Source organism: Nothoprocta perdicaria, unplaced genomic scaffold (assembly GCF_003342845.1).
Source record: "Nothoprocta perdicaria isolate Ctin4 unplaced genomic scaffold, notPer1 scaffold_128, whole genome shotgun sequence".
Lineage (NCBI taxonomy): Eukaryota > Metazoa > Chordata > Aves > Tinamiformes > Tinamidae > Nothoprocta > Nothoprocta perdicaria.
In genome coordinates, this window is record NW_020454405.1 from 1,659,881 (window position 1) to 1,684,576 (window position 24,696).

Sequence of the window (24,696 nt, forward strand, 5' to 3'; positions counted from 1 at the left end):
CCCCCCCCCCCCCTTCATTTTAACAGCCCTGAGAAACGTTTACATTATCAGTAGTGCAGATCCTTCCCTGCGCTTGCCGGTTGCCAGGAAATGTTGCATTTGAATCATATGCCTACCACATGTTGACCTAACTTTATGCAACGGGCTCTTGTGGAGAGAGAGAGAGAGAGAGAGAGACCAAACGTGCTCGCTTTCAGGGGTCTGCCTGGTTTCAGCTCGGCTGGTTCCACCAAGCCATGGCAGTCAGCGCGTCTCCGCTCCAAGTCGAGCTCAGGTGCTTTCAGTCTCGTTGGTTAGACGAGCGGGATGGTGGGAAGTGGCCCTTTGAGGGTGTCGGCTGGCGCTGCTAAATGGCCGCCGCGCTGCTAAATGGCCGCCGCGCTGCTCCCGCAGCCAGCGCCGCCTCACGGCCTCCACGTCTCCCCTCTGCCCCCTCGGTGGTGATGTTTTCCACTGTGATCTTGAATTTGGCCCTCCAGGAGCGAGGCCTCATCCCCTCTCGTCCGCCAACTCGCGTGCTCTCCTGTCTAGCGCTCCCATGGCGTGGGGTTGTTTCATGAGGGCGCGAAGAACAGGCAGGGAGGCAACTGAACGCCCACCCAAAACGCTGCYGAGAAGGAAGATCAAGTTATGTTAACGCGCTTCCTTATTTTTGTTTAAGTTTTGTTGTTGTTCTGACTCCTGAAGCTCCTTCTGATCCCCTGTCTCAAGCTGGTAGCCAAGTACATGTGGGCAGAGAAGGAAGGGAATGTAGCTGGAAATAGCTGCCTTATTTTCAGATGCTCGGAATGCCWCGGCAATCAAAGGTGGGGGAGAAGTGGCTAAAAACCATCCAAGCCACTTGCAAGCACATGCTTTCCAGTGGAGCAAGCGAGCAGAATTTTTAGAACATTATGCAAGCAGGAAAACATCCTGAAAACTATAGCCCACCATTAACTTATGGAGAAGGGAGGAGGAAAGTGTATTAAAATTATCATTGAAAACAGCCCGGTTGACTAGTCCTTYGTACTATAAAATCCCTTTTCCCCAATAGGAGATTGAATACATATGTGTATGTGTGTGAGAGTCAGATGAGAATCAACAGTTCTTGGGACACCTTCTATTTATTATTATTACTCTTTTTCTTTTCTCTTTTGTACTAATGGAATCAGGCTGTTGTTATATGGACTAGTGGATACCTCTTCATGCTACGATTTTGCTTACTGGCTCACATGGTTGCTTTAGTAAATCGTAATTCCCCAGTTTGACCAACAACTGGGAGGCCAACCTTGAGGGTGGAAGGACTACAGAATATTAGGACAGAACCCAACTCTTGAAGCTTCTGGAGCTGGGAATAAATATCTGATGGTGTGGCTGTATCATAGGCCGATAACTTCCACCAGCTTGTGACGTGACTTAATTTCTGCTCTAAGTCTGCTTCTGCTTTATAAAACACCTAAGTGATCCCTCTGCCTAGTCTTAGTTGAGAAGAGGGGTCACTAAGAACACAAGCACTGACATTTGCTCAGATACTGTTGGTGCTTTCACTGAATTTTTTAGAAATGTGCATGCTGGTGGTTGTTTTATGTGACTGTATGTTAGGAAAGTAACTTCTGTCTTCATAAAATGGGTGAGAGTGTTCTCCTCCCCTGACTCATAGARTATGTCAGGTTGCTCTAATGTGGAAGTGTGTTTGCGTTTACAGAACGGGTTAAGGCAAAGGGCTGCGTGGCAAATTTCAGGCTGTGTTCTTAAGGCTTCYCCTAGTCCCGGGAGGCACTGATGTGCTTGTGATCATCCTTTGTGCTTGCTTGTTGGAGTCAGCAATCTTCACTCCTCCAGCATCATAAAGTTGCTGTCTACTGCAGTGCAATGAGGGAAACTGCCTGTTTCCTTTTTTTGTTTCTTTTTCCTCCTTTCCTCCTTCCAGACAGAATACCTAGCTTGCTGAAATCTTAGTATACTCAAATTTATGAACCTGCATGTCCAAAATTCCCATTAACTTGCCAAAACCTACCTGCCTAGTGGCTTCTATGCAGTTTGATTATTTGTGTTGCCATTGTAAAACTGCTATAAAGTCCTTCACTATTCCCAAGCATGCCACCTCTAAGGAAGGTGGCTTTGCAAAGACAAGTTAAGCAGCTGTTAATGAAGCTTGCAACAGGAGCTGCAGGCTCTGGTGTCCTCGGGCTGCCCGTTCCCCGTCAGTCCTGAGGGCAATKCACCGTCCTGAGGCTGGTGGGATTGGGAATGCTGCCCTCCTCTGTGTAACCGACTTARCATCCATCTCCCTCTGCCTGAGGAAGGGGGTGCAATGTCCTTTCCACCTCTGCTAGAGCAAAGCTAGCTCTTGTAGCATAGCTGATGGGAAGTTCAAGATTGCAGGAGAACCTTTCTAGCCCTACAGCACCAGGGGATCTCCACAGGTCTGTGCGGCCCCTGTGCTGAGGTGGAGAAGAAGCTGAAAACTTGCTCATGGAAATGCCAGCTTGCTGTGGGGAGCTGGCTCTGGGGTTCTGCCCATGGTCCCGTGAAGCAGAAGGTTGGGCTGAGAGAGGAAAGGTCCCCGAATGGTGGGGTTCAAAACTGCAAGKGGTGCTGAGCTGGAGGGTGGTGTGGTTGCTGCTCGTCACCAAAGCACCAGGGGTGCAAAGGGGTGCACCAGGAAGGGGTCCCCAAATGTGCATGTGTTGCGATGCTAGGGGGTCACARGCATGCCCTTCTCCAGTAGCGTGTGCATCTCCAAATATTTCTAAGGCCTTTTAGGAATTAACAAATGGTGATGCCATTGGATAAAATGCATCCATGGGAAAACACTGCTGGCTTTCAGCAGGAATCGCCTGCTTTTAGCAAAGCAGTTGTTGCAGGCTGTGAGAAATGGCAGAATAGGGCAGAAGAGTTGCGTTTAGGGAGCGAGCAGCCTGCAGACCTTGTCATTGCTAGTGGAGCTGAGAAGTCTTGTAGCTGCAAGTGACACTTGATACTTCTGCTCTTTGAATTTCTCCTTTTAGTGGAAATAAATGCAACGTAAAGCGATCGGCAGCTGTTCCAGCAGCACTTGGATTACTTCCTAGCGCCTATGCGGTGGGAAATGTTTGCTCTAGCCTTCCTTTATCTGACCAAATTCAGGCTGTGTTTGGGGTAGACAGGAAATTTCCATTTTGCAAGTAATGGGGAAAAAAGTTGCTGTCAGTCTCRGTGGGAAATTTTCAGTGGGTAATGACATAGCTAGTGCATAAAATGTATGAGCAGGAGCCTGTGACTCTTCTACTAGAGAACTGCACGGGGAACCCCCCAAAACCCCTCGCTGACTTTGGTGGCACCTGGGCTTTGTTCCCTAGTGCTCCTCCTGGCCATGGCAGGAGCACCTGAGCTATCCAAGCGCAGACCTTGGAGGTTTTTGTAGTGCTGAAAAGGAAATTGGAGAGCATCTTATCTTTGGTGATCTAATTGGAGCGAGTAAAGGTACCAAGTTACTTCCTCGGGAGTTTTCTCTCATTCAAGCAATGGTAACTTTGTAATCAAGTGAAGGGTAATTTTGATAATGGGTTTCGGGACAGCGATACCATCAAAGTCAAATTGTGACTAACAAGATAATTACAGACACTGTGTACTAGTGCTGTGCTTTGCCTTGACATCTTACACTTGGCAAAAGAAAATCGTAGATTATAAAAAGATTGAAAATCAAAAGTATATAGCTGAGTTCCAACAGCTCATGCACAGTTATTTAAATTAAAAAAAAGCGCTTTTAAATAGATCTTCCCAGACTGTTAGTCTCATGCCAGATGAACAGTTCAGAAGCATTTCTGTAATTCAGAAATAGAAAGTTTTGCTATGAGTTGAGTCCCAAATTCCCAAGTACTGTTTTTAAGAGAAGATTACAAGCTTCTTTGCTTGTCTTTGAACCCGCTAATATGTATTTTCACAATGTTACCTGAAGGGAACCAAAGAGTACTTGTGATGAATGGATTAGTACCTTACTCTGAGTGAGCCCTGCCCTTCTCACACACTGCTCTTTGTTGGGAATTGGTTTTCCTGACGTGAGGGGAAGCCCGAGGAAGGCAATAGTCCCTGATCCCCCTGCCCACCCTCACGGCAGCGTGAGGAGCACGGTGGGTGCAGGCGGCCGGGGCCGTCCTGCTTTGTGTGTTGGGTTTGGGCAGCTCTGGCTTTCCAGCTCACCGTGTTAGGTGAAATCCCGTATTTGACTTAGTGACTCCAAATAAAACTTGCTGGCCCGTGATCCAGGGCTCTGCCCTGTTTTAATGGGCAAGAGATGCGTAATTCCCATTTTGCTCCTGTCAGCCTGTGTGGGAGGAAGGCTCTGGCTTTCCTTCTGCTGTCTCCAGTGGCAGCAGTGATGGAGTGATAACTTTGCATGGCATCCCCAGGGAGTCTCCTGGGAATTTAGAGCATGTGCAGCTTTCCTAGGAAAGGTGAGGGTAGGGTTGGAGAGGGACGGTCTCCCTTTCCCTGTCTGCTCTCCCCCAGAGCCCAGGGCTAGCCCTGTGGGTGCTGAGCAGATGTTTGAGCTAGAGCTGGAGCGCTCTGCACGTGGGCTTCTTGAGCTCCTCGGACACCCTGGTGCCAGCAGTGCGATGCTTTCCATGTCCCCTCACAGTTGGAAGCCTGAGGAGGACGTGGCGGTGGCCCCAGGGGCTCAGCTGGGCATGGGTGCCCCGTTCCCATCCCACGGGAGCAGGATGGGGAGCCCTCGGGAGCACCAGGCTGCGCTGCCCTCCCCGTAGCGGGGGGATCCGGCCCTTGGCTGCGGCCGAGGGATGTTCCTAGAGAGCGAGCGGCGACGGCGCCCGAGCGCTGCTCGTTTGGCCCCGCGCCGCCCCCGTCCGCCACGTCCCAAAATAAACGCGGCACAAACGCTGGCGTGCCTCAAATAAGCAACCCGTGGAAATAGCTCTGCTCCCTCTAAGATTAAGGGTAATCACAGCGGGCAGTGATTGCAGGAGGCGCTTCTTTCTTAGAGCCCGCTTTAATGAAGTCTTTGCTGCCTGGTGCAGGCGTGGAAGGAATACGAAATGACACAACCTACACTAACTTYACCACTAATTGCTTTTTACGTTCTCCTGCTCCACCGCGGCCGCCTGGTCGCTGGCCACTTTTTTGGGAGAAAGCCCTGCTAGCAGGGCAGGGAATTTTATGTTGGCTGAGCAAGTAGGAGACGCTGGGTTTTTGTTCTGAGGTGAACTCAAACCACTGTGGTAAATATGCTTGAAGTCYTCATTGGTGAGCAAGATAAAAAGGAAATGCATTGAAATCAGGGGATTCCTGCGTAGCTCTAATGAGTTTAAGGGGGAGACGGGAGGAGGTAGAGTTTCCGCTGCAAATGTGTACAATTTTTTTTTTCTTTTTTTTGGAGTCCAGTTCTCTGTGTGAATAATTCCTTATAAAAATAGCTGGGATTTGAGATGACTCAGTTAATGGTTTAAAAGCAGTATAGTAAAAGTGAAGCCTGACTCTGTGTATGCGTATGAGAGCTATTTTTGCTTTTGGCTTTGGGTGTCTTTTTTGTAAAAAGTTGCTTAGGGAAAGTTGCCTCCTTCCATGGGCTCCTCATTGCCGTTTCTCCAGCTTACCCATGCCTGGCCATTTCCCATGTCTTCTCTCTCCTGCACTAAAGGCCAACAAACCGGGGAGTACTGAGGCTGGCAAAGCAAAACTCTTCATACGGAAAGTAGAGTCAAATGCTCTCTGTGGTCAAACAGCCTGAAAAGGAAGGGTTAGAAAGATGCTGGTCTTTAAATTATGATTCCTTTTTTTTTTTTTTGGTTCCACTGCTAGATCATATCCTCTTTATGAAGTCCCCATTAAAGGTCAATTTGCTTCTAACTTCTGGCATTAATCTCAATGAGAGAAGTTGGTGGCTTGGCCGGGCTTTATTTAGCAATCCCTCGATGACCAGTTCAGCTCTTCTCCCCGAGTGCTGGCAGTAATCATAACAGAAAGGAAAAGGGAAAGATCATAACAGAAAGGAAAAGGGAAAGATCATAAAAGAAAGGAAAAGGGAAAGGAGGGACAGCAGCCGCTAAGCCTGGAAGAAAACATGTGGGGTAGGTAGAGCTCTGGACCCCTTCCAGTGTGGAACTTTATATATAATTTTTTATATTTTTTTTTCTTTAGGGCAAATGACTTGTGGAAATGGGGTTTTACACCTGAATAAGGTGTCYATTAAGAACATTCTTAAGAAAACCTCCTATTTACCAATTATCAAAACTTAATTCTAATGGTAGCCCAACATTTAGCTTGGCCTTGCAGCAGCATTTGCCCGACTTTATACCTGGGAACCCCGTGCTCAGGGGTCTGGGACTTGTCGTGTGTCCGGGGGCTTTTCTGCTTGTGTTGTTTCACCTGCAGGCAGGGCGAAGCAGGTCTGGAGCCTAGCAGCCTGGTCCCTCGTTCAGCAGCTCTAGACCAGGCTTGGGTGAACCTCTGTGAGAACCTCCACTCGCCTAAAAGAGGCCCTTGCGCCAGCGCAGAGCAACAACGTACAGGATTTCATCCAGAAACTTGATGACAATTAAAGGTTTAGAATAAAACACTGATATTGAAAATCATTATGTAATATTTTAAGTAGTTTTCCTCATATTTTAAGTAAGTTTTCCTCATCTGTAGAGCACTGGCAGGTTTTTTCCTTGATGGACACTGTAGTGACTGAACRGTTTTAACAGTTGCCGCTGAAATGTGGCACATGTTTGAGACTGAGCTCCAGGTTTCTATTTATAAGATGGACCTTAAATATTTACTTTATTTTTATAAGCAAGTAATTCTGAATGAAGCACTTAGTTTTAAAATTACTTAACAGTTTGAGGCAAAGGCAAAGTGTTGGTGTGGTGGTGTTTTTTTTTTTTTTTTTTCTGCTTCTCTTCCCAATAGAGTGGAGCCATGGCTCGCTCCGCTCCTTTGTGTCCCTGCCTGTGGATGAACCTTTCATGTATGGGGGGAACCAGAGAGGAGGAGCAGGAGGTGGAAAGGTGGCAGGAGGACCATGCTGACAAGCACACAACACTGCAGGGATTCCTTATCTGTTTGAGTTTGTGTGGCTTTATTATTATTATTATTATTATTATTATGACTTTTGTAAAGAGATTCTCATGAGTTCTGTGTAAAGTTTCCTGAAATTGTGAATTTGGGACTGAAAATGGAAGGTGCCCTGGGTTGGGGTGGTTTGTTTTGAATGGCAAGGGCTGAATGCCTGAAAGCACGATTTTACAGGTAGACTGCAACAAYGTAGGAGAAAATGACGTTTGGTTATTTCAGGATTGTATCCTGTATGATCCTCGTGATACTATGAGGATTAAACCCACATTCCACCTTGATTAAACCAGCACAGAAATATCCTGTAGCTTGGAAATATATACATTCTGTCTTCCTCTATTTTTTTTGTGGCATATTCTTTGTAGCACATTCTCTACAAGCAGGCGTTGAAGCTGGTTTGAGATGCTGTCCTACAAACAGCTGTTCATATATAAAATTAATGGCATTTGTGGTGCTCAGCACCTTATTTGCTAACACAACCAAAAAGGAGCTGCAAACACCTCCCCACGGCTTCCTCCCTGCGGCTGTGCGTGGTGTTTGCTTTGCTGCCCTCAGTAGCTTTGCAGACTCGTTCCTGTGCTGCTGTCCCGGTTCAAAGGAYCCCGCGGTGAGCAGGTAGGTCCCCGTGCACCAGCCCCTAGGCAGCAGCTGAGGCACCGCTGCTCTTCTGGAGCCCTCCAGAGCCCTGGCCGTGCAGACCTCGTGCCCTGCTCTCCAAGCTGCTCCCGGCTGGCCTGGCCTTCCCGCTCGGTTCCTCTGTGTAGAGCACTGCTGTGATTGTCACATCTACCTGCCCTTGGGCTACCACAGCCTGGGGGCGGTGCTGGGCAGCCCAGGGCGCCCCGCACGCTTCGCTTGTGCTCCGGGCTTGTGCTCCGGGTGCGCGTGGACGGGTCTGCGTGAAACTGCCGGGCGACTCTAAACATCTCATCTCAAACCAGTGAAAACAGATGATGCAGTCAGTGTTTTTGTGAGGTGTTTCCACGTACGAGTGAACTAGCTAGTTTGGAATGTGTTTGCTTTTTTCTTTATTTTTCTTTCTTTTTCTATGTTCATAATTCTGTCTCCTGATGCTCCTGGTGCTAGTGGAGCAGCTGTTTCGTGTGCCTCAGGGTGCAGACCGAGCGGAGCCGTTGACGCTTCCCTGCTCCGGAGATCCCGCACTCCGCAAGCACCCGCTGCTGCCGCACATGTACATGAGCTGTAGGGCTTCTAGGTGCAACAGGCACTGACGTGAGTGGAAAGAACAGAGCAGCTTTTGGTCACAAAAGTGTGTTCTTTACAACCTTGAGCCAAAAGCTGCTGCTCTGGCTTCATCCTTTATCCTTCTGAAGTCTTGCATGGTGTTAACTGCGGCGGCCACTGCCATTGAGATGGGTTAGAGCTCTGAGTTACTCCGTTGTTTGCAGCCGGCAGGTCCTCCTGCCAGCTCCTCAATTGCACCAGGAGCCTTTGGCCCGTGGGCCCCGCTGCTGGCCCAGGCGCCCGTTCCCTGCGGGTGGGTGGCCGGGCACTGCTCGCGTGCAGGGAGGAAGCAGGAACCCGCCTCCAGGCTGCCCAGCCTTCCTCGTAGCCTCGTGCACCTCAGCCCTAGCAGTGTTCCCTGTTGCAGAGTTCATTAGAGTCTGTTATTGCAGCGTGTGAAATAATTTGCTTCGAAAGCAGACTTTTCAATAATAATRATTCAAATAGAAGGCATTTACTGCTGGGGGAAAAAATACAGGAAACTTTCCTGGGAGAGTGAGTGGAGGTGGTGCAGGTGTGCAAGTATCACTTGGAAGTGAAAGGCTGAGCGTGTGTGTATTGTGAAATGCTGATTATTTGGTAAATATTTATATCATCAGAAAAAAAAAAAAATCGGATAATGCCCTGTGGTCTAACTCTGGATGTACTGGATAATGTGAGAAACTGTTTTCAAGGGCAATAAGCCTTCTTGCCTCCTTGAAACGCCTGTGTGCTTTCATCGCCCGTGCCAGGCAGTGTGTGTGTGTGTGTGTGTGTTTGCTTCTATAGTCAGCTGGTGCTAGAGGCACTGAAAAGCCCTGGATAATACTGTAATAGATGGAACCTGCAATAGAAAAACTGGCTTTAGAAACTTGGAACAAACTTTGGAAACTGAAGGAGCTCACCCATGTAATGTGCTCGCACCCAAGATTGGGGCTCATCTTTGCAAATAAGTTGCCTGTGTTTGATCTGCCTTGTTTTTCCTGCAAAGTGCTGAAGCAGCAAGAGCGCTTTCTAGGCATGTGCTGAGAATAGGGCTGCTTGCACTTGCCGCCAGGTCCCTGGCGTCCTGTTTGCCTGAAAAGAGGCTCCCTGCTTCGCAGTTATTTGGGCAGCCCCTCAGCCTTTTCTTTGGTAGGTGAAATGGCTGCAAGCCTACAGGTTACTTCCAGGAGGTACTATTTATTATTTCTGGTGCCCTGTGACAGATGCTCATCCTCTGGCCACAAACCACCTTGAGGGCRAGCTGGGCACTGGAGATGGGTCTGGTAGGACTAGCTCAGCGGGGGAGGTTGGTCTCAAAAGGCAGAGCTGCTCCAGGGAAGAAGGTGTTTACTGAGGGTCTTGCCTCTACAAATGTAACTTGGCTTGTTCCAAACTGGTTGCTGTTGCAAACAGAATAGCTCTCAGTGTTTGCATTGTACCCTGCCATATACCAGCCATCAGCTTTGCACAGGGTTCTTGGACATCTGTACACATGAAATCCTTGAAGAAATTTTGTATTAAATCATGCAGGTTCCTTGAGAAAATGAATGTTTAGGCTCTGCGCTTCACTCCCTATTGCTTTAGAAACAGAAGTAACAAGTTTGGAAGCTCCCTAATGTCATTCCCAGCTTGAGTGAACTTAAAGTGCAAGTTGCTGAGCATTAGAGGACAGAGACTAGGATGCAAAGCAGCCCACATCATGCTCTGCATTTCTGAATCATGAATAATCTTGCAAGCCCCATTGTATGAAAGAAACACATGTGCCAGCTTTGGCATTTGGAATTAGATGCAGAAACGGCGTAGGGCTGGAACGAAGGAAAGAGGAAGAACAACTTGACTCGTGGTGCACGAAAAAAAAAAGCCTTTTGCAGCGCTATTTCGCAGCTTAAAAGCAACAACTTGAAAGGAGAAGCAGCTCGGGGGGAGGCAAACCCGGGGGCAGCACCCACTCGGTCGCTGCGCGGGGCGCTCCGGCTGCCCAGCGCTGCCGCTGCGGTGGTTCTGCGCACGGTGCCCGACAGGTAGGGCCTTTCCTCGGCCGGCCCGTGGCCCTTGAGAGGACGGACCGGTTTGGRGAGAGGTTTGGTTTTCTGGAGAGGATTGAGTAGGACTGGACTGGCTTGTGAAGGTCGGGTACCTGCGGATCCTGCAGGGAAGGGCCTGGAGCTCTGCTGCCGCTGTCCCGGGTGCAGAAGTTAACTCTTCACGGGCACAGCCAAGACACCTTTTTTGGCCTGTTAGTTTCTGTGGTTTGTAGCCACTGTTACGATATAACCTATACAGGCATCTGGTATTTCAGAGCTATGCACAATGGGGCATTTATTCACTTTTTTTTTTATTATTCCTGGCTACTGTGAGGAGGCGATTGTACTTTTGTTGAGAAAACATAATATTTCATCCTCTTCATGCACAATTTACCAATCGGAATTTTGTAATTACCATTCTAGCCAAGCTTTCARTTGATAGACAGTTGGAGTTCTGGAGTTGTCTTCTCTTTAAGAGAAAATTCATGTTTAATTTAGTGGCTGAGAGTGCCCAGGCTCTGCCATTTCCCAACGGGAGAGCAGACACACAGGGGGTTCCAGCCCGCTGCCCCCCTGGCCCTGTGTAGCTGCTGGGCTGCAGAGCCGGTCCAGTCCCAGCTTGCAGGAACTTTAGGAGCAAGACTGCAGGTTTGTGCCTGAGCTTCTCCGGGCAAATTGTTGGCTGCCCCATATCCTCATTTTTGTAAAGCTGGTACAATTTGAGGATTTAGAGGTTTTTGTAGTCTCCCTGAGCAAATCTCAGTACAACTTTGTTATAAATTTAGGTTGCCTTGGGTTGAATTTATGGCCTACCAAGAAGCGGTTAACTTGTTTTCATGTCTCCACTTGTTGTTCTTCCATGTTCCAAGTGTCAAGCTTTTTACGGTCAATGCCTATTGCTATATTYATAGACTTAAAAAATCAGTGGCAGAAAAGGTAAATATATTTAAAAAAAAAAAAAATCTTCAATAGCCTGTGCTATTTACAACTGCGGAAGACTCTATGTAAACTTCACACTCGCCAAATTGAGAGGCTCCTTTTTTTCCCCTCTTTTTCTTTCATCACTGCACATCTCCTAGGTACTTTTTAAGGATCATCTGTACTTAGTAGCACAGCAGAAAAAGGAGCTCTGTAGCGCTACAGAGGAGGCGAATGTCTTTAACATTTTGTAGTGATGCTTTTCTTCCTTCCATGCCTTGTATTTTAACTGCAACTGTGTTTACACAGCTGCCTGTGTTCATGCACATGTCTGCTCCTCCAGGATGTGAACTGTGTAAGAGATGTATGATAGTATTTTGTGTCCATGTGCTTGCATACAGATTTATATTAACAAATCATGTTTTGCTTTATGACCCAGTTTCTGTTTTTTAATGCTGCATAACTTGCACTTTATAGTTGGCTCAAGCTAGAAATGAAACTAAGGAGCTTGCAAATTCCTTGGTTCTGTTTCTAAAGCAATAGAGAATGATGAAGTGCAGAGTCTAAACATTCACTTGCTGAAGGATCTTGGATGATTTAAAAGTGAAATTTATTCAAGCATTTGATGGATATGGGCTTATTTCAAACTGGTTACTGATACACCAGATGATATCTGCAGAGACARGATTGCTGGCAAATCCCGTTTTCCCCCCACCGAGTGCACTGGCTTTGGGTAGTTCCTTTTCCTCCTCCCTGCCTCTGAGGCAGGTGCCCTCCCGTGGCTGGAGCTGCTGTGTCAGCCCCTTGGCCAGGTGTCTGCTGGAGCCTCGTGCTGCCTCCTGAGCACCTCTGCAGCACGTGGGGCCGCTCCGAGGCGTCTCCAGCACAGGCATGAGCCTGAAAAAGCCCCCAAAATGTGAGGAAGACTGGAGGTTAAGTCCTCTCCCTGTATTCGAATAAGACAAAAATCTTCCAATGTGAAAAAATAAAATGAAAAATCTATTGCAAATAAGTGAAATGGCACAGGGTTTCAATAGGAAGAAGCCTGCAGTGAAATGGGGAAGCTGTCTCTGGTGGTGAGGACGGCCTGTCTAGAAGTCAGTTATTCATAGTTGGAAAATCTCATGGTTGAGATTTAAATGTCTGTGTGGAATTACTGAGGTGGCGCAGGCTGCAACTTCTGCTGTGTTAAATGACTTATGAGATCTTTTCTAGTGCTGGGAGTGGAAATTCATGCAGTTCCCTGTTCAGTTGACTGGCTGTAGAGTTCAGGACGCAAACATCCCAAATCAAACGTGACTTTTGTGGAGGTTTCAATTCATCAGCCCCGGAGCTGAAACCAGAYAGCTGTGGCTGTCATGGGACTCGGTGGCGACCTGATCTCCCAGCTTTAATCTCCGTGGCGTGACCATTGCTGCTTGGGGTGACCACACTGCAGCAGATACCGGAGGTCATGGAAAGCAATTCCATGTCGAGCCTGTGCTAGCTGCATCCCACTTRGAGTATGTCCTTGCTGATGTATTTTATACTTTCAAAGAGTGGGAAAAACACTAGAGGAGCCTCAATGACAGGAAAGAAAGCATGTGAGAGGGGCCTCAAAGTACTAGATTTTATCAGTATGGAGCATACTGAGGCATGGGGCTACTGTGCTTTCACTCCTAAAGTAGTCGTTTTAGGCTTTCCTGTTTAATATTTAGTCTTGATGTAGAAAATGAGGGGATAAAGCAGACTCCATCTTACAGCTCAGTTTATTTTGAACTGCTAGGTCGTATTGTAAAACTTTCCTGGGCGGGCTTGCTCTCAGCTGCTAAAAGTTCTGGTTTTGTGCTTTCCATGTTGGCTAGGAGGTATTTTCATAATGAATATTTTTTAAGAAGCCAACTTAAGCTGTATTTATGGAAGAGCTCAAGCCCATGGCAAGATGTTGAGCTGAGTAAACAGTGCTCCATATGCTCCACCAGACTTTGAGATGCCATCTTTTAAATGAACCAATTGCTACTTTTCAGAGATTTTACATGTGGTTAATCACATGAGTAGTGGGAACGTTATTGATCATACACCACGCGATGGGATGTGTGCACAAGCTGTTTTTTCCCTCCTGAGGCAGCTCTCCACTCCTGCCAGATTGTTTTCCATGCTCTGGAGTCCCGCTACCTTGTGGGGAGTCCTGCTACCCTGGGGAGAGAGGGTGAGATTATATTTAGTGTGTTTGKGTGTAGGTATGTATACATGCCCACACAAATATGTGTAAAAGAAAGGTATTTAAACTCTAAAACTGTTGCAGTCAGCTGCCCATATTCATGCAGTAGCAGCTTGAATCCTCTTCTGTTCTAGTAGTGAAGACCTGTGTAGGAGTGTGGAAAAAAAATAGGAGGTTGGCCCATGTTTGTGAACAAATCTTTGAAACAATCCTGGGGCTCGGTTTGCTAAGACTTGTGTTAGTCAACTGCTGAAACAGGCTTGAATGCTGCTGTGAGAGGTTTCCAGCAGAACACGCTAAGACCATTAAGATGAGAACTGTTTATGCTCGTGATGTGTTCCCGTTTTCAATTCCATACAGCATGACTTGAAGYGGGCATATTCCTCTCTGCATGCTTCGCTTTGAAAAGCCAGCCGAAGGTATCGGTACCTGTAGCTSAACAGAAAAATGGATGAGAGAAAGTGTAAGGGTGGCTGCTTGCTGGCTTTTGGCCTCCTTTCCTTTAATCAAGGAGTGGTGACTTGCATAGTTACAGATGTAGTTGAGCTAATGATAAATCCAGCTTCCCTCTTCCCAAATTCAGAGAGCAATTTCTTGAGATTGTTTCTGGATTGCTTGCTTGCAAGTATAACACATCACAGTTGCTGAAGTCTTCCATGGTAGTTTGGAAGGAGCTGAAAGGGTGAGAAKCCAGTCTCCCAAGCGTCGCTGCTCAGGCTCCAGCTCTCTGTCCATGGCRCGTGGACAGCAACGTTTTCTTCTCTAGCCAGGTACTGAAAAATGATTTATGGCGCTAGGTATTTTTGGGGTTATTTTTTACCTTAGAAAAGATGGGGGAGGAGGAGGAGGAATGAGTCATTTCTGATTTACTTTGGGAAATCCGTTGCTACCTTTGCGTCGCTCATGACTGCGTATTAGATTCGTGGAAGTGCCATCCCCTGTGGTTGTTGTAAGTGTACCGAGGGAAAAGCCCTGAAGTTTGGGGCAAGAGCAGCACGTGAAGGGTGGGGAGAGGACAGTGCAGTTGTCCTGGGGTCAGACCAGTGAAAGGWTCCTCGGAGTGGGGCAGCCTGGCACGTGAAGGAGACGATGGCTCCTGCCCCCTTGAAGATGTGGGGCAGACTGCACTCCTTCCCGCCTAGAGAAACGCTGCTGTCGGATTTTGCTTGTTATGAATTTTATTCTGAAAGGGGACAAGGAAAAAACAAAAGTGAAATCTCTCTTTTTCTCCGAGCACGCAGGAAGGAGCAGATGAAGCACTTCGGTTCCACCTGAGGTCCCTGGGGCTGCTGAGTGGCAGGCGCAGGCTCGCRCTTAGAGGCTGCGTAAGGCAGGGCCGGTGCTTCAGGCACCATTCCGTGGCAGCCGATCCAAGTGAGACACGACCCGCACTGCTGACGGGACGAGCAGTAAAGCTGCTCCGTTGGCTTGCTGCCATCTTTGGCATTGTCAGAAGGTGGGCCCTAGCGGGGGATGCCTTTATCCTACGGGAAGGCCAGAGAGACGTTACTGTGCATAGGGAAGATGCCTCTTCCGTGAGGCTGGGGCTGGGAAGGAGAYGTTGCCCTGCGCCGCTCTGGGCCCGTGGTTGACGAGCCAGCGTGGCCTGGGGAGCGCTCTCCAACACGGGCCTGGAAAAGGCCARTTCCCAGAGGGAGCCTTGTAGAAGGCTGAATGTCACCAAATTGCTTAGGCCAGGCTTAGGCCAGGCTGCGTAACCCGCAAAGTGCCTGGAGCGACGGCCCCGAGGCGCAGCCAGGCCGTGCGGTGCTGCTTCCCACAGGCTGCCGCGCTCTGCTGGCTTGCCCCAGCCTGTAACTTCTTTCCTGCCTTAGCTGAACTTACTGTTTATGGTTGCTCGTGAGTTAAGTGCACGCTCRGGAGAGGAGAAAGTAGTTTTACCACCCCAGCATTTCCTTGCTGCTCGAGAAACCACTCGTGTGTTCGTTAGCCGCCTGAGGAGGTGGAAACCACATCCCCAGATCTGCCGCTTTCTCYGATTCCATTGTGATACTGCCCTTCTCTGCATCTCTTACTCAGATTTTGGAGGGCTTTTCCTCTTTTTTCCACTTGCTTTAAGCATGTTCCTACAAATTGTTACTTTCTGATGCCCTTACCCACTGGAAATTCAGCTCTTGATCTTTCCTTCATTCCTTACTCTTCGTTCCTGCTCCCACCAGCCCCAGTAGTGACTGGGACACCCGTGGATCGGCCCCAGACCCCCAGCTCGCTGCTGTGATCTCTGGGCTGTCCAGCAGTGCTGCCCTTTCTGCTGGACTTGGGCTGCTTGTTTCTTATTTCTGCTGTTGGGCACTAAGCTGCACCTGGTCCCTGCTTTAGAACTGTTCCCTGGAGATAGCCTTAAACATGAACGTGATCAGGTGGATGTTYCCACATTTGTTGTTTCTTTCCTAACGCTTCCTTAGTGTTTCTTCTGCTGTCTATGGTACTGTGAGATCTCGGGGACAGGAGCTGCCTCTGCTTGTACCTTTCGTTATTCACAGCAGCTGTTCAGCACAAGAGTTTAATGCACAGCTGATGATTTGCAATTGATTTTGCCGCTGCTCCTGCGATCCCCTACTAGCAGGCGCTGCAGCTCAGTGCTACGTTAAGCTCCCAGTATCATATGTTTCTTTTTATCCAGTTGCCATGAGCAGGGATTTAAGAGTTGTGGCTCCCTAAGTCTTCAGCAGGTGAATAACCAAGGCCACTTAGCTCCTCTAACACTGCCTCTTCTTTTTTGCTTTTCATGTCAGTAATAAAATATTGAAGTACTCTATTCCTCTGTGCTTAAAATACTAGTTCCCCTTCTGTTGGGCTGATTTTTCACTATGAATCAGAGAAAAATCAGAATGGAGTGTATATTCATATAGTCATACAGTGATGATTTACACTCCATCCAACTTCCCTTTTCTTAAACAGTGCTGACCTTTAAAATGTCAGAAATTTTAATTTTAAGCTTTTTAAAGAGACAGAGTTGTTTTGACAAGAGGCAGTTCATAGCAAGCGTGTAACTGGTAAATGGCACACAGCTTCTTGGTGCCCTTCAGCACTGCTCATCTTCACTGTTAATTTATTACTGCCACAGACATTTTTGATTCCCATTCAAGGGAATCAAGGGAAGCTGTAGAGAGTTAAGGCACTTTTAGTGGAGGAGCTACTTTTAGCTTGCACAGCTGCTTGCAGAGAGGTGGTGAAATGGCGCTGGAGTATTTATCTGAATTAATCTGAATATTGCAGAGTATTTATCTGAATACTTGCAGAGCCCATTTCAGAGTTCTAGAGAGAATCTGGGCTGAAATCAAGTAGCCAGCCAAAGGTTTCTGAAAATAACTCTTGTTAGAATGGGAATACATCAGTCTAACACCTCGTGTTACAAACTGCTCAGATGTTAGGACAGGAGTGCCTTTACCAAAGGATGACTCAAAAATAGTTTGTTTATGTATATATGYGTGTATGTATATATTCAGGTCTGTTGGACACATCTCCAATTATTTAGCTCAATTGAAAGGTTGGCTGTAAAATGCAAGGCATGGAGACTTATGGCTTAACTTTTCAGCAAGGGCATTTGAGCCCATAAGAAGCGAGGAGACCTCTGCTTAGTGGTGTTTGATTTCTTGTGCTTTGCGTAAGCAGCCCTGACGAACAGGAGGCAATTTAGCTGTGTGTCAGGTAAGCAATTTGAATTAAAAAGCAAACAAAACAACCTTCTCCCATCCGTGTTAGTTTATAGTCTATCTTTCCTCCGTGAAATTCAAGGCTTGTGTGAAATGATGCTATTTCTCCGGTGTTAATTATTACGAAGCAGGTAGAGCAGCATAGACTCGCCTCCTTAGCGATTGCCTCAGTCTTGCTTTCCCTTTGGGAGAAGGTGGCTTAGACCCTGTCTGCTAATTTTATTAATTCTGAGCCGATGTCATAAGCTTTGCCTTAGAGCTTGCTGGTGAGCTGCTGTATTGTGCAGCTATGAATGGAAAACTTTACTGCCCCGTCTGGGTCACAAGCTGACCTGGACAGGAGCAGATGGAGGCAAAGGTCCCCCTGGAGCCAGGCGAACGTTAGCTGAGGTAATTCATTTGACTGGAGCTSCTCTCCTTGAGGGTTTTCAACAATCATCTCGTGAGTCATCCAATTGTAAATTTGAAATAGGTGCTTAAAATAATTTCTGGTCTGTAAGCAGTTAGCAAGCACTCAATACTCAAACTCGGAATTGTTTTGGTGGAAGTGCGCGCGCGTGTGTATGTGTCASATGGGGTTTGCCTAGTGCATTTCTTGCAGTGCCAATTTCTAGTTGAGATGAGTGTTCAAAAGTTTAGATTTTTTTGGTAAAACTCTTCTCAAGCTCTAACTGCCTGTTAGTGTGAGTTTGCTAAAGCGCTGGGATTCTGTAAGCCGGACTTRGAAATCTTACAGATCTGGGTCTGTGAGATGTGTTTCATTACAGCTGCACAATAATCTCCCTTTAACTTTTTCATAACCATGAGTTATTAAATTCCTTTGGAGGTTTTAAATATGAATGTTTCTGCTTTGATTTTAAGGACACATGGGATGATGAGGTAGCTTCTTTTTAAAAATACGCTGCGCTACCTTTGAGAAGGCAGTTTGGTCAAGTGCAAAGGAGCACGTTGATTACTTGCTCAAGTTAACGTTGTTGGAAGGGACCGGCTGATTTGTGTGTGTGTGTGTGTGTGTATGCGTGTCATAGAAATTTTGTGCAGTTAATCGCGTGCTTCCCTTTCGCTGCAAGGTTCCTTCCCAGACTGGAGGTTTGGACAGCACGTAGTGGCTGTTCATGAACCAGCTTCTGTCTCTGCCTTCGTCCTGAAGAGACCTTTAATGTAAACTCTTTTAACCTGCTTTTGCAGCTCAAAATAATTCACATTCTTGAAGGTGACGTTCTTGTACCCGGACCTCTACTTCTYGCTATCAAGTGCGTATAACTCATGTTTTTGGCTTCATCACCTGCGGATGGATGTGTTGAGAGCCACCCCAGCCTCCACCCGTGAGCTGCTCCCCGTTCCTCCCCTTGCCTGAAGCAGTTGTTCCAGCAAGGARACGCAGCTGAGGAAAGGCTCCTTTGCTCGGGCATCTGGCGAGTTCAGCAGGTGCCGGGATCGCTGCCGGAGCTCGGGATCAGCTTCCCAGGCCACCCTGCACGCTGGAGGCTCCACGGCGGCCCAYGGTGAGGCTGATGTTGAGGTTAATGTTTGAGGCGTGAGGGCCCTGTGCTGGTGCCGTGGCTGAGTCCTGCTCAAGTGCCACTGTGTCGCACCAAGGGCTGGAGGGGGGCACTTGTGTGGACATAGCAGCAGTGTGGCTCCTGTGTCTGTAAACCTCTAACAAGATACAAACAGGGTGTCCTCCCTTCATGCCTCTCCTACCTAGCAGAGATGGTAGAAGCCAAGTCTTCCCTTCAACATCTGTCTGGGTCTTAGTATTGCTCCTGATGAGAAGGACTGTGGATAAGTGGCATGTGGACGTGCACAATATTATTTTTTTTTAAAGAGGATGAGGGTGGAGACTGAATCTCTCAAATACAGCACAAGTTAAATGCTTCAATTTTTGTATAGCTTTTCCAGGTTTTAAAGGGAACTAAGGTATTCATGAAGTAGTTAAAGACCTCTCTTTTCCTGAAAGCTTGTCATCTTGAGCCTTAAATAAAAGGGAAAAATGCATCTTGCGTGTGATCTCCATCTGAGTTCTTGCACACTTTTCTTTGTCGAGTTAATCTGTGATCTAAATCCATTTGGCAGGATTTTCCTCTGTGATTCCCCCTGTTGTTTTTGGGCAGCTGTAAGCTAGTCCTAGAGGAAACACTTGATGTCAGAGTATGGGACAAACTTCCCAGGGAAGATTTCCTAATAGCAGCCACAGAACGGGCTCTGCCTCTACCATGATCCTGTTAGAAATGTGGGGTTTTTGGGTGTGTGGTKTTTTTTTTTTTTTTTTTTTTTTTGGTACATGTGTCCTCTTCATGGAAGTATTTCTGTGTCCTTATAGAGAGAATCCATCAAACTTGATTCTGCTGATTTGGTTCCAAAAGATCACTGAAAAATTAATTTCTATTCTGATAGTTTGGTTATAGTTGCATGTTTTCAACTCCACAAGAAGCAGAGTTTTTGTTAAAATTAAACTATTAATTTAGTGGCCGTACTGTAGAGGAGAAGTGGCATTGAGGTGTTTTACTATTAACTGAAAGTAGCTTTCAGAAGTGCCGCCTTCGCACGCTCAAGAAAAGAGGAAGGCACATAGAAGAAACATTTTCTCCCTGATATTTCTTCCAATTTAAAGGATTTTTTTTGTGATAATATGGAGCAAAGAAAACTTGGAGGATTTTTGAATTTTTGATTTGTAGCGGGAGGCTGGCGGCAAGAAGGGGGAATGTGGCTGTTTTCTTGGAGAGGAGGTGCTAAAGGGCTGTGAGGTGCCAAGGGTGCTGTGCCCTGCTCCAAAGCAAAGCCACGAGTTCACACGCTATCCCTGCCTGTTTCTAAGGGATTTCAGTGTCAAACCTTGCCGGTTCCCGTGCCTGGGTGCAGAGTGTGGTGGGAATGGTTCTTGCTTCCTTAGAGCAGCTATCGCTGCCATTAGGGATCTCTGTGCCCCACGGGGCTGCTTAATTTCTCTGCGTTCCTGTTGCCTGCGGGTATGGGTGTTGAATCATGAGTGGCTGCCTGGGTGCTAACCTGGCTTGTAAACTCTGATATCATCTCTGATTTCGTTACTCCTGAAGGAGTTGCACCTTTAATCTGAAGGGAAGGGAGATTAATCAAGTATTATAGCAGATACTGTACGGTTGCTTAATAGCAGTCAGATCAAGTGGGATAAATAGTTATTTCTGTTTTCAAACTTGTTTTGATTTAATTTAGATGAAGGGTGAATAGAAGCCGCCARTTCAGCCGTCTCTCCGTGATTCGTTATTTCCTAATACCTGTATCGTATTCCCTCTCACTCCTTTCCAAACTGAATTATTCTGCTCCCTTTAATCTCTCCATGAGGAAGGCCACCCATGCACCTAATAACTTTTATTGCCTTTCTCTTAAACACTTATTGTGTAATGTTTTTAACCTCCGAGGCCATTTAATGCCATTTATCCGCCTGATACTAGGACCATTTTTTTTGTGCCGTCTCCTCCCTCCTCTGTGTTACCCACACACTAATCTTTCCACCTATCACACAGTCAGGAAACTGGTTCCAACTTGGATGTAACGGGAGAACCCGAGAGCACACAGGAACTTGGAGCGTGCCAAGTTCAGAACCTGGGCTAATTTTCCTCTCTGGTGTCATAGCCCAAACATCTTTTTTTTCCTACACTTTTTTTCCCTCTGCTTTCAGAGCTAAAACWTTATCTCTATGATAATATGTATGTGTATATATTTTTTCTCTATTGTAGGCATTTGTATTAAAAAAAAATGGATGGAGGGGGAGTTTTGATGCAGAGCTACATCTGTAATGATTTTATCCTGTTGCTTACATTTGCTGGATTCCTCTTGAGTTTTTGTTAGGAGCCAAACTTTCTTCCATCTGTGAGTTATGCTAATGGTGCTTCATGTGATTTTTGACGTAGCAGATCCAAGGCAGGTCCTTTTACACGTTGTTCTTGAGAGCTGGAGTCTTTTTAAGCATTTGTTCCTCTGGATCTCTTATCTTTTGATTCAAAAGACGTGTTTTATATATAGATATAAAAACGATCCAGCCGTCTTATCTGGAATTAGTTATAAACACTCGTGGTAGGTAGAGTCGGCTGCAGCACGTAGTTAGGGTTGCCTGTGATGCCCTGCTTTAGACGTTAGAATCTTGAAGACAGACCCCTCTGGCTAAGGGAATTGGAGGGTGCCGTGGAAAACTGAGCTCTTGGTGCTGGGCAGGCTCTTTAGCACAAGTTGCCGTTAGCTGCTGCCCGTCCTGTACCTGGCTCATCTCTTGACAAGCTTTGGGCCTCTCCTTTGGAAGGAGAGAAAGAGGAAAGGAGGTTTCTCTTTCTCCTTTGCTGCAGATGAGATTGGTTTTGAAGCTGCTCTTTGAACACAGAGAAGTGCTGGGCACTGTGGAAATCAGGCCCTCCGTGTCCAAAGTGGTCACTCGTTAGTAGTTCCTTTGGGTAATTTTGGTTTTGTTCTCTGTGGTTCTGTTTTACGTTCTCAAAACCCTGGTAATGCCACCTAAGCAGCATTGTATTATAGGGTAAACTTTATTAATAGTTTTGAACATTTGGAAGTAACTGTAAGTTCCCAGGCAAAGAATTCACTCCAGGGTTTGTATGGGATGTGGTAAGTGAGCCGGCGTTATTGTTTCCAAGCGCTGCCTTTCTGGTGGGCGCAAACAATGACTTCAGCAGCTTCCAGACTTATTTTTCTGATTCTTCCAGACTATGGTCATGGCTCCGTGAGACAGTAACGGGGCACTGGAGGGGCCTGCTGGATGAAAACCACCACGGCCACATGTTGCAACGCGAACCCTTGCAAGCTGAGCTAGCCCCTTTGGATGCCTCCAGAGGGTTTTGAAGGAATGACTCCGTCCCGGCGGAGCGGAGGCTGGTTTGGCTACGCTCTGCCCATACCGAGGGACGCACGTGGTCAGGCCCTCCCGTAGGGGTGATGCTCTTGGGGTCGTGCTCCGAGGAGCTGCCCCTGAGCCGCGCGGCTGGGGCTGGGGGCCTGGCAGGCGGGTGAGGCCGCTTTGCTAAGGGGCCTTCTGGAGCTGTCTGCAGGTGCAGGTTGGGCTGGGAGGGCGGTGGGGACCCTCTCGGGGCCTCTCTGCACACCCGGGCTGTGCAGTGCCAGCGCCGCTCGCGCCGGGGCGCGGGGTGGGCTCGAGTGGGCGCCGTGCCCCTTGCCTTAGGGTAACTAGATGAAAAATGTGCTGCTTATGGACTTAGGCATATGTGAGCAAACTCCTCAGGTGCAGGACAATGTTAGTGATCAGCCGGGGTTGGTATCTGGTAACAGTGTCCGTGCCGCTTCTYCCCTCTCCCCTYTTCCTTGCACTTCTGGGCTCTCCCTTGTTTTTTCCCCTTATTGCTCTTCTCTAAAAGCAAAGAGCTCCTTGCACTGACAACTTCTTTTCTTTCGCCATGTCCTGTCTGTCTCTCTTTCCCTTTGTTGTTAAATCACCTGGAAGGCGGGAAGTTAAGTCACCTGGAAGGCGGGAAGCGCTGGCAGCCCGAAGCGCTGGAGCAGCAGCTTCCAGCCGGGGTTTCAGTTCCGCTCAGTCTGGAGCGGGCGCCCTGATGTCCTCGCTCTGCGCTCGCGGACGCGGGTCCCACCGAGGGACGCGGGTCCCACCGAGGCACCCGGTGCTTTCAGCCCGCTCGGTGACTCTCTTCTAAAGGAGCACGAAATGGCTCTTAAACTGGGAAGCTGAAAAAAAAAGAACTTGGAAACCTGCACGGGAACTGGAATATTTTAATGCGTGTCCGGAGTTCTCGGCTCTGCTGGAGGGTAACGTTTGCTTGTTAGGCAGCCTTTGTAAAGCGGCCCCGCTTTGCGGGGCTGGGTGGAGGGTAATGCTGTTTATAATGAAGTCAGAACTGGCTTTTAGAGCCTGATGAATGAAAGTCCCCAGTATAAGACTGCAGCTTTTTGTGAGAGGGACATCTGTGCTATAACAAGAGCAGGAGACCCAATTTAGACAACTGCTACAAGGAGAGCTCAAGAAAGGGAAGGACTTTTTTTTTTTTTTTTTTTTCCCCTTTCTAGCTTAGATTAAATATTTGTACAAATAAACTTTTCTTTTCAGCTGCTCATCAGAATTGCTGCTGCACCACCAACTTGGCTTGGAGTTTTGCTCTGATTGCCCAATAAGGCTGTACACGGAGAGTGTTACAGAAGAGCAACTTAAACAAAACATGTTTGTTTTGCAGCAGAACTAGAGGCTTTGGGCTAGAGAGGAAAAAATTGGGACTAGAGAGAAAAGACAGGGCAGAGATATGCCAAAAAAAAAAAGGAGGATGTGAATAGAAACTGCCTGTTGCAACAAATGTGTGGAGCAAGAAGCATGTGCAAAAACTGGGTCCTGTGTGTTGAAAGCAAGCTATAACAGCRAATGTGACTTTTTAATTATTATTTATTTATTTAGTGTTCAGTCCCAATGGCTTTTCCCAACTGGTTGGGATGGTTGGGTTCAAAGTGTTCTCCCCTTGCTTCTTAGTGTAAAATAAATGTGTACAAACACATACCCAAGCCCTGCTGATGCTTTTTCCTTCTCACACTTTAAACACAATCTGTGTAAAAGGTACCTCTGTATGACTTCATTTCAAAATGTTCTTAGCTCAGGACACCTATTTAATAGGGAAAGGAAATAGCTTAGGAAACATTGGATCGTTTTTATTCCTCAAAGGCTCGGGTGCTTTGCTTATGCAGTGTCTGTCCTCCCTGGCGCTGAAGTCCCTCCTCAGCCTCCGGATTGGGAGACCTTGCAGCTTGTCTGGGTGAACATTTCCATGGGAGATTCTCGTATTTACTTTGCTCCCCCAGGGTCCCCCTGCTTTGGTAATAGTTGGTGAAATTCAGAGTGAAAATTTCCTTGGATAGTTTGAAATTGTAGAATCTAAGCAGCRGTGGAAAACCTGGATTTTAGGGGCACTGTGAAGCCTTAGGCACTCGGACTAGACTAAGCTCCGGTTGTAGGAAGGGAGAACAATTAATCATGGTTTTTTTCAATAGACAAATTGTTCCTAAGACAACTTACTGGCCCCTACACRGGGTAGGAGGTGAAACTGCATTTGGAATAGACACACAGCTCAAGCCTGGCAAGCAGTGTGTTGCCTTTAAAATATCCGGATTGAAGTACCACTACCTTTGAAATGCCCGCGTGCCACTGCGGTTTTAATAGGTGGTAAAGATTAAAATTTGAAATTATATTAATGCGAGCTGTCATTAAATTTGGGCTTATAGACAGCAATTTATAGTTTAAACGTCTTTTTATATTGCAGTAAAAGTGCACGGGTTATTAATAAATTATCCTTGTGAGCTCCTAACCACATGAGGGAGTGGACTGGGCTTCAGCCTCTGAGAAAGGGGGTTTGGGGCTGGTTATAACAAGTGGGAACTTGTTGCACTGATAACCCGCACATACAGCCAGCATTTTATATACAACCTGTGAGCATCTCGGGGTAGGACACACGCTAAAACCACGGCGGCAGCTGCMTGTGTGCTCAGGCAGGTTATGGGGCAGGAGGTCAGCCCAGGTTTGCTGCTGTTGCTGTTCCTCCTACCTCTACCTGGGTCCCCTCTGCCAGTGGGGATGGGTGATGTGGACACTTGTCTTCAAGGCTGACAGGACACTGTGATTTCTTGGRGTTCCCCCATCCAT

The 24,696-nt window shown here is 47.3% G+C and overlaps 1 protein-coding gene across 1 annotated transcript in view; it reads left to right on the forward strand.

Moving 5' to 3' along the window:
- IGF2BP3 (insulin like growth factor 2 mRNA binding protein 3) overlaps positions 1 to 24,696 on the forward strand; it is a 77,390-nt gene that overhangs the window by 14,730 nt on the left and 37,964 nt on the right. The window lies entirely within an intron of this gene.